This window comes from Marmota monax, unplaced genomic scaffold (assembly GCF_021218885.2).
Source record: "Marmota monax isolate L192 unplaced genomic scaffold, Marmota_monax_Labrador192_F-V1.1 WCK01_AAM20220418_F8-fsc00254, whole genome shotgun sequence".
NCBI classification, from domain to species: Eukaryota; Metazoa; Chordata; class Mammalia; order Rodentia; family Sciuridae; genus Marmota; species Marmota monax.
The window spans coordinates 365,715-381,989 of NW_026694584.1; the positions used below are offsets into that span (position 1 = coordinate 365,715).

The 16,275-nt window shown below is 53.6% G+C and overlaps 1 protein-coding gene across 2 annotated transcripts in view; it reads left to right on the forward strand.

Moving 5' to 3' along the window:
• Rab31 (RAB31, member RAS oncogene family) overlaps nt 1-16,275 on the forward strand; it is a 94,094-nt gene that overhangs the window by 318 nt on the left and 77,501 nt on the right. The gene's annotated exons all lie outside the window — the stretch shown is intronic.

Below are 16,275 nucleotides of genomic sequence, written 5' to 3' on the forward strand. Positions count from 1 at the left end.
CGCGCCCGCCCACCCGCCGTCCCACCCGCGCCCGCGCGTCCCGGGGTCCCCTCCGGCCTCGCTGGGCTGCGGGGTGGGCGGGGCGGGGCGGGGACAGGGCGCGGGACAGGAACGGCGGCTTTGGATGATTTCCGGAGTGTCGAAGCTCCTCGGGAGGCCGCGGGTTTCTTTCGCCTCCCGGGAGCGATGGGTTTATTCACTTTAAAAAAAAAAAAAAGTCCAAGCCAGGGCGAGAAAACCGAGGGCATGGCCGGGCATGGCCGGGCTGGAAGGCGAAGAAAGAAAGTACTGTGGAGCAGTGCGCCCCGCGAGCGTCCGTGCGGCGGGTGAGAATGAGCGGGGACCGAGAGCGCCCTCCCCCGTCACCACTTCCCTACCCAAACTGGGTGTTTCTCAGCCTGAAGAAACAGCCTGGAACCCACAGCCACCATGCGAACTGGAGGACCTGTCCAGTGACACAGGGACCCCCGTCCCCTGGGGACTCGGATAATGTTTACAGTCATTTCCTGGTATCCGCGTCAAATTCCAGAATCCTTCCAAAAGCAGATGAGGCCCTAAACTGTGTCTTCAGTGGCCTTTGGCACCCAGGCTTGGTCCTCTAAGTCCAGCTGATTTTGTTCTCCTAAGAAGACCGTTTCCTAAGTAAAGGAGCAGCCAAAGGGTAGACCCCTTCCAGTTTGTCTCAGAAATGCTAACTGGGCTGTCAGGACGGAGGTGCACAAGAGGAAACATGGCAGTCGGGATGGGTTGTGCCAGACCACCGTGTGCCTGTGCCGGGCCTCTGGATCCTCTGGCTCAGGCGATCTCGACTGGCCCTACCACTGTCCTAGGCCAAAATCCTTAATTATGCCGACTGGATGGTAATTCCAGGGGAACTGGCAGAGGCCGCCTGCCCTGTGAGTCCCCGATGTGCCCTGCTCGGCTCTCCCAGTGCCTGGACTTGGCAGCCGCGGGGATCTGGCTGGGAGGCTGTTCTGGGTCCCCTGCTGAACTGTGGGTGTGGCAGGGTGGGTTTTGTGTGTGCCAGGCTGTCTGCCACAATCCAGACCTAAATGCCAGGAACTAGAAGCCATTCAGCCCCAGGGCTCCAAAGACTTAGCAGGAAAGCCTGCCTACAGAGGCACGGTGAGTCGCATGTGTCAGTTGGGCTTGGGAGGAAATATCTTTGCCTTGTTTTGGGACACTGTCTCTGTCTCCCTTGTTGTCTATGTAGGTGGCACAGGCCCCTGCCCCAAGCCTGCCCCCTCCTTCTCAGTTTCACTATTTAGGCAAGAATCTTTATATCCATGTACAAGGACAGTGTTCCGTGGCAAGAGCCTGCACCTGGGCTCTTTCCCAACCAACTGGCTATGCTGCTTTGGATGACTAATACAGTTGCCTCATCTGTAAATGCACATAATAACATCTTCCCCGTTAAGGCAGAGCATTGTACCAGATGAACACTTAAGATACATGGTCACTTCCTGTCAGTCTGTGATTACAGGGTGACAGCAAAACTTAGAGATAAGTTTAACTTCATTTTTTCTTTATCTCCAAGAATGAAGCACACTCTGGCTGGGCACTGTGGCACACACCTGTAATCCTAGTGACTTGGGAGGCTGAGGCAGGAGGATTGAAAGTTGGAGGCCAATCTCAGCAACTTAGTGAGATCCTGTCTCAAAATAAAAAATGAAAAAAGCTGGTGATGTAGCTCAGTGGCAGAGCCTCCCTGGGTTCAGTCTCTGGTTCTAATGCATAAACAGAAAGGCAGGAAGCAGCACGTGTTTTCAGTGGCTCCTGGAGACGGTGCCTCCCCTTGGCTCCCCTCTGACTGCTGGTTCCTTTTGATGGCTCTGCTGATCGGCATTTCACCTTGGAAGTGGGGAGAATGGTGCTGAAGCGGAGAAGAGCTTTCTGTGCAGGTGGCAGCTTTGAAACATCAGTCATATCACCTCATGGCCTCCTGTTTTTCAGGGTGGCCTTACGTTTTCCACACCGAGCAGTGTTTGCTTCGTCCCCTGCTTGGTCCCTTCCTGGGCCAGGTGTTTGCAGCAGGCTGTTCTAGCTGCTCATCTGAGCAGGCTGGTTCTCTGGGTGACAGGGCTTGTGGGAGGTCAGAGTCCTTCTAATGCCCAGTTGTACTGTGGTGACCTGGGGGTCAGTGTCTGGAGGAGCGAGCCAGTGCTCAGTCCGGAGGCCCTTCAGAGAGAGACCCGCAGCTGCTCTCTCTCTGGGTAGGGACCCGTGCTTTCTGGACTGAGGCCTGCCTGACTTCCTGTTTTCTCAGCGTGCCTGCTGTCTCAGTCTGATCAAGACTCTGGCATCCCCACCGAATGTGACAGAGAATGTGGCCCTCATGCTGAAGGCCTGCTGTGTCACTGGAGGGGCTGAGGGACCCGTCTCTGTGCTGGCTCAGGGTTGTGCACGCGGCCAGGGCAAACTTTACCTCTGCTCCCTGCTGGTGACTCCTGGCTGTAGTCACGGGCTCCCTCCTGGGGTCAGAGGTCCCTTCTATTGATGTGAGGGTCGGGTCCCTGGCAGCAGGTGGCAGGCGTGGCCTCCCTGACCTGTAGCAGTGTTGTTCGGGGTCCTGCCGATGCCATTTTCTTGGCCTGTTAGGTGTGTCTGCTCTTGTCTCTTGGGGAGTGCTCTCAGGTGGGCTGAATAATGGCCTGGAACATTCTCTGAATGCCTTGTGCTCGCTGAAAGCCCAGGACTCAGGGGCACTGGGCTCACCTACGTTACCTGTTATCCACTCTTGGCTTGAGTGTCCCGCATGTGGACTCTTCTGTGGACCCCGCGTGGGGTGGCCAGGCAGGCCTGTGTGAAGGCTCTTTCCTCGGGCAGCCAGGCTGCCTGCAGACCTGCTGCGGGTGCCTTTGACCCAGGGAAGCACACCAGGCTGGGTCAGCAGATGCCCAGGACCCCCAGAGTCTCAGCCCTGCCCATAAAGTGCCAACCATCCCACCGTGGAAGTCAGCACTCATGAACACTGCAAAGCGCGCGCGCGCGCACACACACACACACACACACACACACACAAGCCCAAGCCAAAAAGCAATCCCAAGGCAGCAGAGGTGGAAAGCTTCCCAGTGGCGTTCCTGACACACATTGCCACGTGGCCGCCGCGGGAGGAAGGGGCGGAGGCGCATCTCTGTTTTATAATTTCCTCTGGGGGTGTCTGCGTGTGCACTTAAAGACTGCTTCCGGACAGAATCCCAAGGAGATTTCTGTTTGTACTTTGGTTGTCTTGACAACAGCTGGAGATTTCTGCCACTTTGTCCACAGCTGGGTGCGTGGTGAAGGCGGCCCAGGACTTCCCTGGTCCTGAGGGAGCTTGACCTCTGTGCGCAGCTGTGTCCCGGCTCATCAAAGAGCTGCCACACACCTGGGGTCTGCTGGGACTCTGGGTGGTGGAGATTTCAGATTTGTACAGGGCTGCGCAGTGGAAGGACTCTTTGATCTCATGGTCACTAGGGCCCCAGAGTGGAACGGGTTTCTGTTTACTGTGACATGGAGCAGTCAGAGCTGTGTGGACTCCGCGGGGCCACCACAGGCGCTCTCCTGAACTGAAAGTCCCCGAGGAGGGTGCACAGGTTTATTAGAGTTCTTGCAGATGGAACTGATGTGGAGGGTAGTGGGTGGGGCGAGGCATCTTAATCCATTTTCTGTTGCTATAACAAAATATCTGAGAATGGGTGCTTTTTAAAATGGGAAGGTTTATCTAATTCATGATACTGATGGCTGGAGGGTCCTAAGAGCGTGGCATTGCCCCCAGCTGCCTCACAACCTGGTGGAAAGGACAGGGAACTGGCCCTGTTGCAAGGGGTCAAGTGTGTCCTCGTGACAACTCACTCTGAGAGACCAGCATTCATCCCTTCCCAGAGGTTGTCCCCACGTGTAACCGCCCTGTGCTCCGCCAGCTTCTTAATGGTCCAGCACCTCAACCTTGTCATGCGAGGACCAGGTGCGTCCAGCACTTGAGCCCTTGGGGGCAGGCCACGTGGATAGAGGCCACAGCAGTCACCACGGTGTTGCTTTCCAAGGTGGGTTCCGTTAGCAGGCTCATTCTGTTTTCCTTCTGAGAATCCTGGGTTTCTCTGGGTGGGAGGACGGCAGGTTGGGCCTGATTCCTCTATTAAATCGAACCCTTTTTATAAAGTGTGGCTGGGCACTGGTGACCCTGGGGGTGCCTGTGTCAACAGGACTAGTGCAGCTGGTGTGGGGGTGTCCTCCAGCAGCACCTGGCATGTGGCTGACGCCGTGCCCTGCTCCCGGTCAGGCTGACCCAGTCCCTCAGGCTCCCTGGTTCCTCTTTGCTTCAGAGTCTGCCTGCCACACCCCTCCGAGGGCTTTCGGAACTCAGTGTCTCTTTGGCATGTGTCTCAGAACCATTGGTGGAACATCTCCAGCCTCCCCCCGGCCTCCCCCTCATTCGTCCCCGTTTCCTAGTTCAGGCAGCTGATACCGCAGCCTGGAAGCTCAGTGACACGGACTTCTCAGGACGCTGGAGGCTGAGGAGCGCAAGGTGCCGGGTCACAGTCTGCTTGGCTCTCCTGCGGTGTCCCCGAATGGCAGAGAGACAGGTCCTTCTTAAGAGGATACTAATCCCTTTCATGATAATCCACCCTTGTGACCCTATGGTCTCCCAAGCTGCCTCCTCTGGACACGCTCACTTTGGGGATGGGGCTTCGGTGTATGAATGGGTCCGTCTGTGGCACTTGCCCATGGCCCTCCGGCATGGCCCACCTTTGGGGCCAGTCTCCTTGTTTTCTTGGCTGTGCCGATCCCTTAGGTGGGACCCAGGGCCACAGCCCTGAGTAAACTGCACTCTAAGGTGCTGGACCTAAGGCGATCCTGAGCCACTTGGAAGGGGCTTCAGGTGTCCTTTGTCCAACAGGCTAAACTGGTCTGGTGCTACCTGTGGGGGGCAAAGGTGGCACTTCCTCTGTCCTCTTTCTGTCTGAGTGTATTTGGAGATGACCGAGTACCTGTTCCTTCAGTGGGTGGCGTTCACCCAGTGCCCCTGTGGTGCCGGGAGCTGTGGGTGGCCTCAGGTCGACAGGATGGCTGTGGTCCTCGCCTTTCCGGGGATGTGGACGCATGGTGGCGAGTGGTGCGGTATCCCTCCTTTCCTCCCTTGGCGCTGACGGTGGTGTGCCGGCACAGCGGGCCTGGTGTGGTGTGCGGGATCAGGGCTGCCCAGCCTCCTGGACATGAGGACACACAGGCACGAGGTCTGTCCAGCTCTGCTCTGAGCACCTACTGTTGCAAGGGGCAGTGCCGCTGGCTGGAGATGGGAGCAAGGAAGGTGGGCTCTGGTCCCTGCTGGGGAGAGAGGTCACTGGCTGCACTGCAGGGACAGAAGTGGTGTCCATGGCCAGGCTGGGCAGATGGGCGTGATCAGGTACTGTGGGGTGGTGGAGGCTGCACGCAGTGGACTCTGGGTAAGGGGGATCTGGAGGGTGCGAGGGCAGCAGCGTGGACTCGGGGCTCTGTCCCTCCTCTCTCAGCCTGACCCCTCTTCTGCTGACTCCACCCTCCTTTCAGCAATGGTTTGTTGTTGTTTTTGATTCCACTTCTCCCATGTTTCATTTTGAAAAGTTTCAAATGTATGAAATAGTTGAAAGGATACTACAGTAGTCCCCCCCCCCCCGCATTAAAAAATGTTAAATGGAAAATTCTGGAAATAACTCATGTTTTCCAGTGTGTGACATCCTGCGTGGTACGATGGAATCGCACACTGTCCTTGGACCCACTCTGACTCACTGTGTCCATCCTGTATGAGCCACCCGCCTGGCAGTGACTTCGCAGCCTTCTTGGTTATCAGATCGACTGATACAGTGTCACAACCCTTGTGTGTTAGCCAGTGACTCTTGTTTCACTTAACAATGACCCTGAAGCACTAAAGTGGAGGGGTGGGCAATTGGGATATGCAGCAGAGAAGCCACGAAGGGCTTCCTTTAAACCACCTCACACCATCAAGAAAAGAAGGGCGAGCCCACAGGGTAAGATATTTTGAAGGAGACAGACCTCATCCACGTGAATTTTACTGCAGTTTGTTGTTATGATTATTTTATTACAGCTATTATTGCCGACCTCTTGCTATGCTTAACTTACAAATTAATTGTATCCCAGGTGTGCCTGCACGGGAGAAAACAGTGTGTGTGGGGTCTGGGACTGTCCCGGGCTTCCAGCGTCAGGACACTCAAGTTGTAAGGCAGCTTTTCCCATCTTCCTGTCACAAGGATACAGGTTTCACTGGGGGTAATGGAACATGTTCCCACAGATAAGCGGGGCCGCTGCAGTGACCCTGTGTCTTCCTTCCCCTAGAGGCAGCGGGAACACAGGGCCCCTCTTCCTCTCCCTTCCTCTCATGATCACCAACAGCTCTGTGTTTCTCCTGCACCACTGGAAATAACTTGCAGACTGGACACTTTCCTTCTGAAGACTCCAGCAGGTGTCCTTTAGGGAAAAAAGTGCTCTCCTACACACCAGGACATTATCATCTCACGTCTACGATGGGCACGCCACAATACCAGTGTCAAACGAACAGTCCCTATTCAGATGTTTCCAGCTGTCCCCGGAGTGCCCTGCACAGCTGTTTGCCACCACCCAGGGTCCTGTGGGAGGGCAGGTGTGACACTGATTGTCATGTTTCTGTAGTCACTTTGCATCCAAGGCAAGTCCCCTCCTTTTGTCTGGTGACAGAAACATCTGTGACGATCCTGGCCACGTGTCTTGTAGGAAGCCCCAGGACCTGGATGTGTCTGGTGGCTTCCTCGTGGCTTCCTCTGGTTTCACGTGGTCATCTCCATTCTGCCATCTGACACCCACTAGACAGCGTCCCTTAGCTCCCCTGTGCCAGGCAGCAGTGTGTCTAGAGGAGCAGACGCAGGACTTGGTGTGTGGAGCCTGCCTTTCCACAGGAACCGGGGAAGCCAATGACAGGTTGGGCACCCTGTCCTTGAAATGCCTGGGCAGGAGGAGTTTCAGATTTGGGGGTTCTTCAAATAGTGGAATGTTTGCCTAAATTACCGACTGAGCCTCCAGCCAGAGATCTGAAGGCCCAAATGCTCCAGTGCCGTGGTGGCTCTCAAACGGTTGGGGATTTCGGAGCCTTTCGCCTTTCAGACGTCTGGGTTTGAGGCCGGGCCTGTGTGCGGGCTGCTCGAGGTGCGTGGCCCAGGGCTGTGCAGGCCAGACCCTGCAGGAAGCAGGCGGGAGCCGGTGCTGGGCCACTCGAGTTCAGCTCCTGTGGAGGCAGGGGATGCCCCAGCTTCTGGCTTCCCCAGGGGAGACGTGGTTCTGCAGCTCTCACCCCAGCTGTGGCGGTTGAGCTGCCAGGAGGAACTCTGTCCTGCGCAGTCCGACCTGCCTTTCCCTTTGCCTGTCAGTGGGAATACAGCGGAGTGCCACTTAACCCGGAGTCACTGAGCAGGTTTCTCACCGTGGGACCTTTTGCTTCAGCATCTTTGTGATTCTCTCTCTCTCTCTCTCTCTCACACACACACACACACACACACACACACATATACATATGTGTGTATATATATGTACATATACCAATTTTAATTTATTTAGGCACTGGGGGTTGAACCCAGGGGCGCTCTACCACTGAGCTACATCCCAGCCCTTTCACTTTTTATTTTGAAACAGGGTCTTGCTAAGTTGCCCAGACTGGCCTCCAACTTGCAATCCTGCTGCCCCGGTTTCCAGGTTCCCGGGGTTATAGGTGTGCGCCACTGCACCTGGCTGTCTGATAGTCTGACATATTTTTTGTTCTTGGTGCCTGGGGCCTTCTGGACTTCTCTGGAGGTCAGGAATGTGACTTCTGTTTGCTCTGTATTTAACCCAGAAGATGCTTCAGCTACTTTCAGTTCCCCTAGAGGTGCCTGGAAGACTCAAAATTTGAATGGGGTCTGCAGGACGGCAGGCGGAAGACAGGGAAATGATTTCCTCTCCTCTCCATTTTCTCTCTTTTTTTTGTACCAGGTATGGAATCCAGGGGTGCTAAACTACTGAGCGACATCCCCAGCTATTTTTTTGTATTTTATTTAGAGACAGGGTCTTGTTAAGTTGCGTAGGACTTCACTAAGTTGCCGGGGCTGGCTTTGAATTCATGATCCCCCTGCCTCAGCCTCCCAGGCAGCTGGGATGACAGGTGAACGCCACCACACCCAGCTTCATTTCGTCGTCTTTGAGCAAGACATCACGGACAGTTAGATCTTTTTCTATGCTCCAATTTGTTTTTCAGGAAGAAGAAGATAGCTGGGTTCTCCATTCCTTCTCTTTCTACCCTCATGGGGCATAGCCACTATCCTGCCTAGGATTTGCAAATAGAATGTGTCGTCCTTAAGGTGCCTCTGTCAAAGGTCCTTCCCTGGGAAGGAAGGAGGGAGGGAGACAGAAGAAGGGGGTGGGAGAGGAGAGGAGGAGAGATGGGAAAAAGAGGAGGAGAGAAGGGGAAAGAGGAGGAGAGGGACACACACACACACACACACACACACTTGCACATGCTAGCTCAGAGTATCACATGAAACTTGCCCTTGCTTCTGTTGGAAAAGGGGCAAGAACAGATTGTTCCTGGTTGCTTTGTTTATTTATTTATTTTTTTAAAAATCAAACTATTGGTCAAGACATTTACATTAATGGCAAGTTCTTGCTTGTTTGTTTTTATTTTTTATTTTTTGGTACCAGAGATTGCATGAGTGGTGCTTAACCATTGAGTCACATCCCCAGCCGTTTAAAAAAATTTTTACCTGAGACAGGTTCTTGCTAAATTGCTTAGAGCCTCACTAAGTTGCTGAGGCTGTCTTTTTAACTTTCCATCCTCCTTCCTTAGCCTCCCGAGATGCTGAGACTACAGGCCTGGGCCACCACAATTGGCCACTTATGGCAAGTTTAATTGAAAAAGCATTTTTGAAAAAGCACTTTTCATAGCATTAGGTACTACACACTTCATGAACTTGCCTTTTGTTTTAGGAGCAAAAATATTTTCTAAATTTTTTCCTAATAAGCTTGTCAAGAGGCAAGTTTTCATTGTAAAATGTCTCAGTACTTGTCCCCAGCAGGTGCCTGGAAGGGAGAGCTAGAACAGAGTCACAGCCTAGTGACTGGTTTCTGTGTTGTGGAGGCTGGAAGTCCGAGGTTGGGAGGCCATCAGGATGGCCCATGGCAGACTGTGCCGGTCTCCTCTCTGCATCCTCTCCTGGCGTGCTGGAGAGTGGGCGGGCGCTCCCTGGGTCTCCTCTAGAAGGCACTGATCCCTCCATGAGTGCTCTGCCCTGTGACCTGGTCCCCTCTGGAGGCCCACCTGCTCACACTGTCCCCTGGGGGAGGGTTTCAACATAGAACTGGGAGGGGAACACACTGGGCCAACACAGAGCAAAGTGACGTGTGCATCTTTAAATTCGCATTCGTTTTGACACAGTGAGATGAGACATTTTTATTTCAGCAAAAGTTCGGGATTCCCGCTGACCCCTGAGCTGCGTTTTCCTGCAGTGGCTTATGCTGTGCTGATTGCCCCCCCTCGCCCCCCCACTGCATTTTCCTCTTTAGTTGGTTGAGGGCAAACCCTGGGCGCCTGAGTTGTTGCCTCTACCTGGTCCTCTCCCTCCTTCTGTCTTTCGTTTTACACTCAGGTGACTCCTCTCTGTCCTCTGATCACCTGGACCTCACCTTCAGCCTCCTCATCCTGTCGTGGCTGTCCTCTGTCCTGCCCGGCAGGGTCACCACCTTCCAGCACTTTGATCTGCTCCTCCGCGTTGCATCCTCCGGGAAGAGGCACCCCCCGGGCCCAGCCCTGCTTTCCTGTTTCCCCCACCAGCTCCACTGGCTGCCGTGCCACCCCAGGGTGCTCTGCAAGCTGCTGGGCTCAGTAGGGCACTGCCAGGGTTGCCCCCACGCCCAGCCGGACTTCGTGAATGAAGGTTCTTTAACAATGAATTGCCAGGTGCTGGGGAAGATAATAGGAATCTTCACTCGGGGTGTGGCTTGCCTGACTGCCCTGCGGTTTGCACAGGTAACAATGGCCCGAGAAGAAGGGGCTCTGACCTCAGGGTTCACCATCCTGACAGCCGTGTATAGGGAGAGCTGAGTAGCCACACAGCTCAATCTTATGGGAGGCCACAGGACGCTCTGTGGCCAGATGTTCCAAAGTGGAGGTTCATGGAGTGTGGGTGTGGCCGGGAGGGCTGCTGGGTACCTGCTGACCAGCTGGGAGCACAACTGAGGTTAGGTTGGTACAGAGGGGGATGCCTCTGGGAGTGCACGCTGCATTGCTAGCAGAAAGGAGAGTCTGAAAAGACTGGACGCAATGTGGTCATCGTGTGCAGCGGGGCAGAGTGGGTCTCTCAATGGGCCCCTATTTTTTTTTTTGTACTGGGGATTGAATCCAGGGGCTCTGGACCACTGAGCCACATCCCCAGCCCTAGTTTGTATTTTATTTAGAGACAGTTGCTTAGCATCTCCCCATTGCTGAGGCTGGCTTTGAATTCAGGATCCTCCTGCCTCAGCCTCCCGAGCTGCTGGGATCACAGGCGTGTGCCACAGCACCCAGCATCTTTTCTGTTTGGTTTATTCATGAGCATGTGTGACTTATATGCTGAAATTTAAACCTACAAAATGTATCGTAAGGCCGAAGGTGATGTTTGAGAGGTGGATATTGTTTGGTTCTGATTACCTGAAAATAACGCTGGAAAGTGAGCTTCTGTCAGATTGCCAGAGGGTCTTGAAGTCGGAGTTTCTCTGTGTGTGGTGAAATGACAGCAGGACATATACTCTGGGTGACGTTTGCAGTAGCAACACACTTTCATTTGTGCAAGCCTTTCCTGGGCCTCTGCTCCATCACGGGTGGCAGCCACCTCTGTTGGGGCCTGGGGTCCTCCGCAGGGACAGGGGTTGGAGTCACTCAGCACTGTAGACTTGGGTTCCTGAAGGGGGGTCTGTCCCGGAGGTTCTGGTGGCTTTCTGTGGGTCACTTTTGTGTTGTGTTGTATGCTTGGCTTTGGGCGTTCGGGTGGGCCCAGGGCCTTGCGCCTGAGCTGCATAATAAGCCCCATCCCTGGTGTTCTGTTATTTGAGAAATAAACGAAAGCACTCCTCCATCTTCCGGTGATTATCCTGCACAGAACTCTGCCACAGCTTTAATGCCAATGGGTTAAACGGGTTAATGGGGAAAGAATGGGCAGTGAGAACGGAAATCGTGCCCTGGGGTCATGTGAAGGCTGTGTGGCTCTTCAGCAGTGCCACAGGTGTCCCCTGCTCTGAGCCAGGCACCCTGCCAAGGTGACAGAAGAGACCAGAGCTCAGAGAGCTGACACCTTAGTAGCACACAGGTGCCACGCATGAGCTGGGAGGGGAAGGGAGCAGGGAAGGACCTGGAGGGCCTGGGGAGCCGGGCAGGCTGCGGGAGGAGGACCTTGGCTGGGACCTCTGGAAGCAGGCGGGCAGTGAGGCTGGGTAGAGGAGGGCAGGTGGAGGAGCGAGTGGAAGGAGGGCAGGGCAGGCAGGTCTGTGGCTTGGTTGGGGGTCTGTGTGCTTGTGTGGGGAACTTTGCATTTCCTTGGAATGGGGGGCTCTGGAAGTCTTCTGTGCAGAGCAGGGACAGGTCCAGTCACCTCTTATGAAGATCGCCTGGCAGCCATGTGGGGGTGGACCAGGAGGAGTCAGAGCAGAGCCTCGGGGGTAGCAGTGACTTCAGAGCCTGGCAGCAGGGCACTGGGTGCCCCCCAGGTGGGCTGTTTTGACAGACGGGTGGAGGATGGGAACACTGACGTGGCTTGAAGTACCAGGGCTCTGCTGACCTTGGGGTCTGGCCACAGCAGATGGCTGAGGTTGGCCTGGGACACAGCTCAGTGCCAGAGGCTTGGGCAGCTGGCGCGAGGCCCTGGGTGCACCCCCAGCACCGCAGGGACAGAAAGCGTTGAGTTCCTTCGGTTCCCAGCTTCCTAAGTGCGTCCGTCCATCCTGTATAGACTGAAAGTAGCATACACGGTTTAGGTGCACTCTTAGTGGTTGTGTATATTTACATAAAACAATAGCTACTGGCTACGTTGGGACTGTCTTTCCCCATGGGGAGCAGGCCCTGGACGCCTGAGGAACCTTGCTCTGACCACCAGCGCTGGCTGAGGGTTAGTGGACACTCCAGTTCTCTGACGAGGTGTCAGCATGTTGGCAGGATTCTGAACGGGCAGGGGCACAGTGGGGGGAAGGTGGGGTGTTCTGAGCACCGCCCGGTGCCATTCCTGCAGCACGGGACCCCATCACAGTAGCACTGCGACTGATTATTCTTGGTCGGAGAACTTAATACGTCACTGTGCTTTGGAACCAGTGTTAACTGGAATGTCATGGCCCATCCTCCATGAGCTGGGATCACTGCTGTTCACTGCAGTTGACATCCTGTGACCACCCACCACAGTGGCCAGGTGTCTGCTGCGTGGCGCGGTCACCCACCGATCCTCATGGGGCCCCCACGGGATTGGCTCAGCACTGTTGGTTGGTGTTTCTTGTGGCCAGTGGGTGACTGGGTGAGGAGGGCTTGCTCACTTGGGGCTTCTCCTGCAGTTCCCATCTGGTGGTGGCCGGGCCAGGACCAGGGAGGGCTCTGTCACTTATGTGTGAGCCTGAGCTGGCTGCAAATCGGGAACCTCCTTCCACCCGGCCCCTCCTGGTGGCTTCTCCTCCTATCCCGGAGTCCGAGGTTGGCAGGCTTGCTTGCCCCACTAAGCGGGTGGCGGATCTGTCACTTCTGGCCAGCTGCCACCCTCCCAGAATGTCGTTTGTGCCCCCTGTCATTGACCAGTGTGTCACCAAGGCCAGTCCAGAAGTGGGGGGGGGGTGGCGGAGAGTAGAGTCCACCTCTTGGGAGGAGCAGCAGGACTTTGTGGTCATCTTCAGTTCTCCCCCTGTGTGAGGACCTCACACTCCTAAGGACAATAAGGGGCTTGTGAGGGCCCTTCTGTCACTGTGCTCACCTTGCTCACCAGGGAGAGGGAGAGGGGGGAGGGGGAGGGGCTCTGGTGGAGGAGCATGCTCAGGACCATGCTTACAGGCGGTGCTTCAGGAGTGGAGCTGGTCTGTGGGGCTCAGAGCCCCCAAACACACAGCTGCTTTCCTGTGCTGTCGACATCAGCTGTCACTGCTCCGGTCCCCACCAGCATGCTGTGGGGGCTCCCGCTGCTCCACAGGATGGGCATTGAAGAGGGGCGTCTCGGGCTGGTGTGCAGCTCAGGGGTGCAGCTCCTGTGGTGCGTGTGCGGGGCCCTGAGCTCCACAGAGAAACGTGAAAAGGGAAGCATTGTATTGAAACAATTTTGAAAACAGTTGATTGAACCGTCGAACCAGGTTTGAAATACTCCTGTGGAAGGAAAAGAGGCAAATTGCTACAATGTCAGGGTCCTGGTCAGGTTCCTGGAGAGTGCAGGTGACTATCGTCCACCTGTGGACAGGTGTGAGGTGTGGGCAGGTGTGAGGTGTGGGCAGGTGTGAGGTGTGGAGAGAGGGATCCTGCATCGGGGCGACCTGGCCTGGAAGGCGGGAAGGGCTCATGCATAGGGGCACTGATGGCAGCAGCACCTGGCCTGCCCTCCCAGTTACCGTGTGCCACCTTGTAACATCTCACTTGACCCTTGTACCGCCAGCCCTACGTGGTAGGCGTTTCCCCTCTGATATTCGGCTGTGGGAAATGCTCTGTCCAGGCCAGGGAGGCGGTGCCTGGGGAGGACTTGGTCCTCTGGCCTGGTCCACGTTCTGGCTCCCACTCTTTGTTCCTTCCACTCCCTCAGGGAGTCCTGTTAAGCACTATAATTGGTTCAGGAAGTGTCGGCTTGTGAAGGGGATCACTCAGGGAGGCCAGCTGGCTGCATCTAGAAGCTCCTTGGTCAGCTGGTTCAAGAGGGGAAACAGGGCTGCCCGCTGTGGGCATGGCCCAGCCGTGTGCACGTGGGCTCTGGTGGCCGAGCAATGGCAGATCCCATCCTCTCAGGCTGGTTTCCTTATGGTGAAATGTTGCCAGTTTGCATAGATGACCTGTCCAGCAGGGAACACTGCCAGGCCTGTCATATAGAATAAGCCTCTGACCAGCCTCTTCCCCAAGACCGTTTTGCATCCTGATAACCTTAAGGTGTAGAGGAGTTAAACCAGATTCTCCCTCCGTCTCCTGGGGCTTTCTGTAATGGACCCTGCCAGGTAGTGGTGTTTGGTTGACTGTATGAAACTGCAGGACACCACTATCTTCATCCACTTGACCAAATTTATAACATAAATCTGAATTCTTAGATTGACGTATAACACACACACACACACACACACACACAAACTATCCACATACAGCAAAGTCACCAATTAACATTAGGGGTCAATGGACTTTCACAACTGGAACACAACTATATAAACACCCAGATCAAGAACTAGAATATTGCCAGCCCCCAGAAGCCCACCCTATTCCCCTCCCAGACATTACCTTTACATAACAGGTAACTTAACACCAGGAAATGTATTTCTATATTTATTTATTTATTTGTTGGTATTAGGTTTTTGAACCCACAGCCCTAACCAGGCTAGGCTAGAGCTCTACCACCAACTTACATCTCCTGTCCTTTTTGATTTTTTATCTTGAGACAGAGTCTCAGGCTGACCTTGAACTTGAATCCTCCTGCCTCAGCCTCCTCAGCAGGTAGGAGTACAGACCTGTGCCACCATGCCCAGCTCCCAGAAAATTTATTTTTAAATTCGTTTTTAGATTGTAGTATATGCTTACTGGAACATCTTCTTTCTTTTTAAGTGCCTGTGTGAAAGTGATGTTTGCTGTAGTTCCTGGGAGAGGAGCCTTGTGACCCATGCTGGGGGCCCTGAGTTAGGTCAGAAGGCAGTGTCTTCGGAAGCCACACCCCTGTGCCATCCCGGCAGCTGTGCTTCCCCAGTGGAACCAGCAGATGAAGGAGCTTCTAGGTCTAACACGTTCCCCTTCGGGCAGGCCGGCCTTCTTGATGGATCCCATTTACAAGCTGACATTTGCTGAACCGTCAGTTAATTAAAATGTGAATTGTTCATCAGTTACATTTTTAAAGTTCTCCCAATATTAAAAATACATGCACACCTACAATCCCAGTGACTTGGGAGGCTGACGCAGGAGAAGTCCTAGTTCAAGGGTAGACTGGGCAACTCAGTGAGACTCTGTCTCAAGATAAATAAAAAGGGCTGGGATGTAGCTCTGCGGACAGTGTCCATGGGTTCAATCCCCAGTACCACACACACAAAAATGTCTGTGTGTGTGTGTGTGTGTGTATACACACAAATGCAAAACTTGTTTCCATTTTTAAGAAAGAAAACATTTGTTAAGATCAGTCTCCCTCTCATAGCTTTATTGAGGTATAATTGAAAAATATTGTATTTAAGGTTTGCAATGTAATATTTATATATGTGTTATATATATATGTGATACGTATATGTTGTGAAGTGATTATCATAATCAAGCTAATTAACACCCACTGCCTCAAATAGTTACCTTTTCTTTTGTGAGACTAGTTAAGATCTACTCTCAGCAAATAGATCAGTCTTTCTTAAAATTGTTTTTATGACAAGACTTAGTTGCATACTTAAGAAGAATAAAAACAATATAAAAAGGTACAAAGTGAAAAGTGAACAGAAACTACCTCCCCCACCAATGTCACGGTTCTTATGTTCCCCTGTGGTCTGTGTGTGTGTGCAGGCATTGCTCTTCATCCTTGAATGTGTTTCCTTGGCTGTAAGTGTAGGTCTTTCTGATTTTTTCAGAAATCACACATGCCTTGTTCTACCACAGTGGTTCACCATGATGTACAGTTGGTGCCCTAAGGTTAAATGTTTAGGTAATTCTTGGGGCTGTAAACAAGCAATTCTGCAGTGCAAATCCTTGTGCCTGAATCTTTTTTTTTTCCCCTCCATGTTGGGGATTGAACCCAGGGCCTTGTGCATGCAAAACAAGCACTTTACCTACTGAGCTACAGCCCCAGCCCTGTGCCTGAATCTTAATGTATGTATGAAGCATGTTTGTGGGATAATTTCTAGAAACACAGTGTGGAACTAGGCGTGATGGCACATCTATAATCCCAGCAACTTGGGAGGCCAAGGCAGAAGAATTGCAAGGTCAAGGCTAGACTCAGCAACTTAGCCAGACCTTGTCTTGGGGAAAAAAAAGAAAGAAACAGAACATTGGGTCCAAGAATTGTATCTCATATATATATGAGATACAATTGCAGGATTGACCTTCAAATTGGCGCACCAATCCACACTTCCTGTAAGTGTCTGAAGACA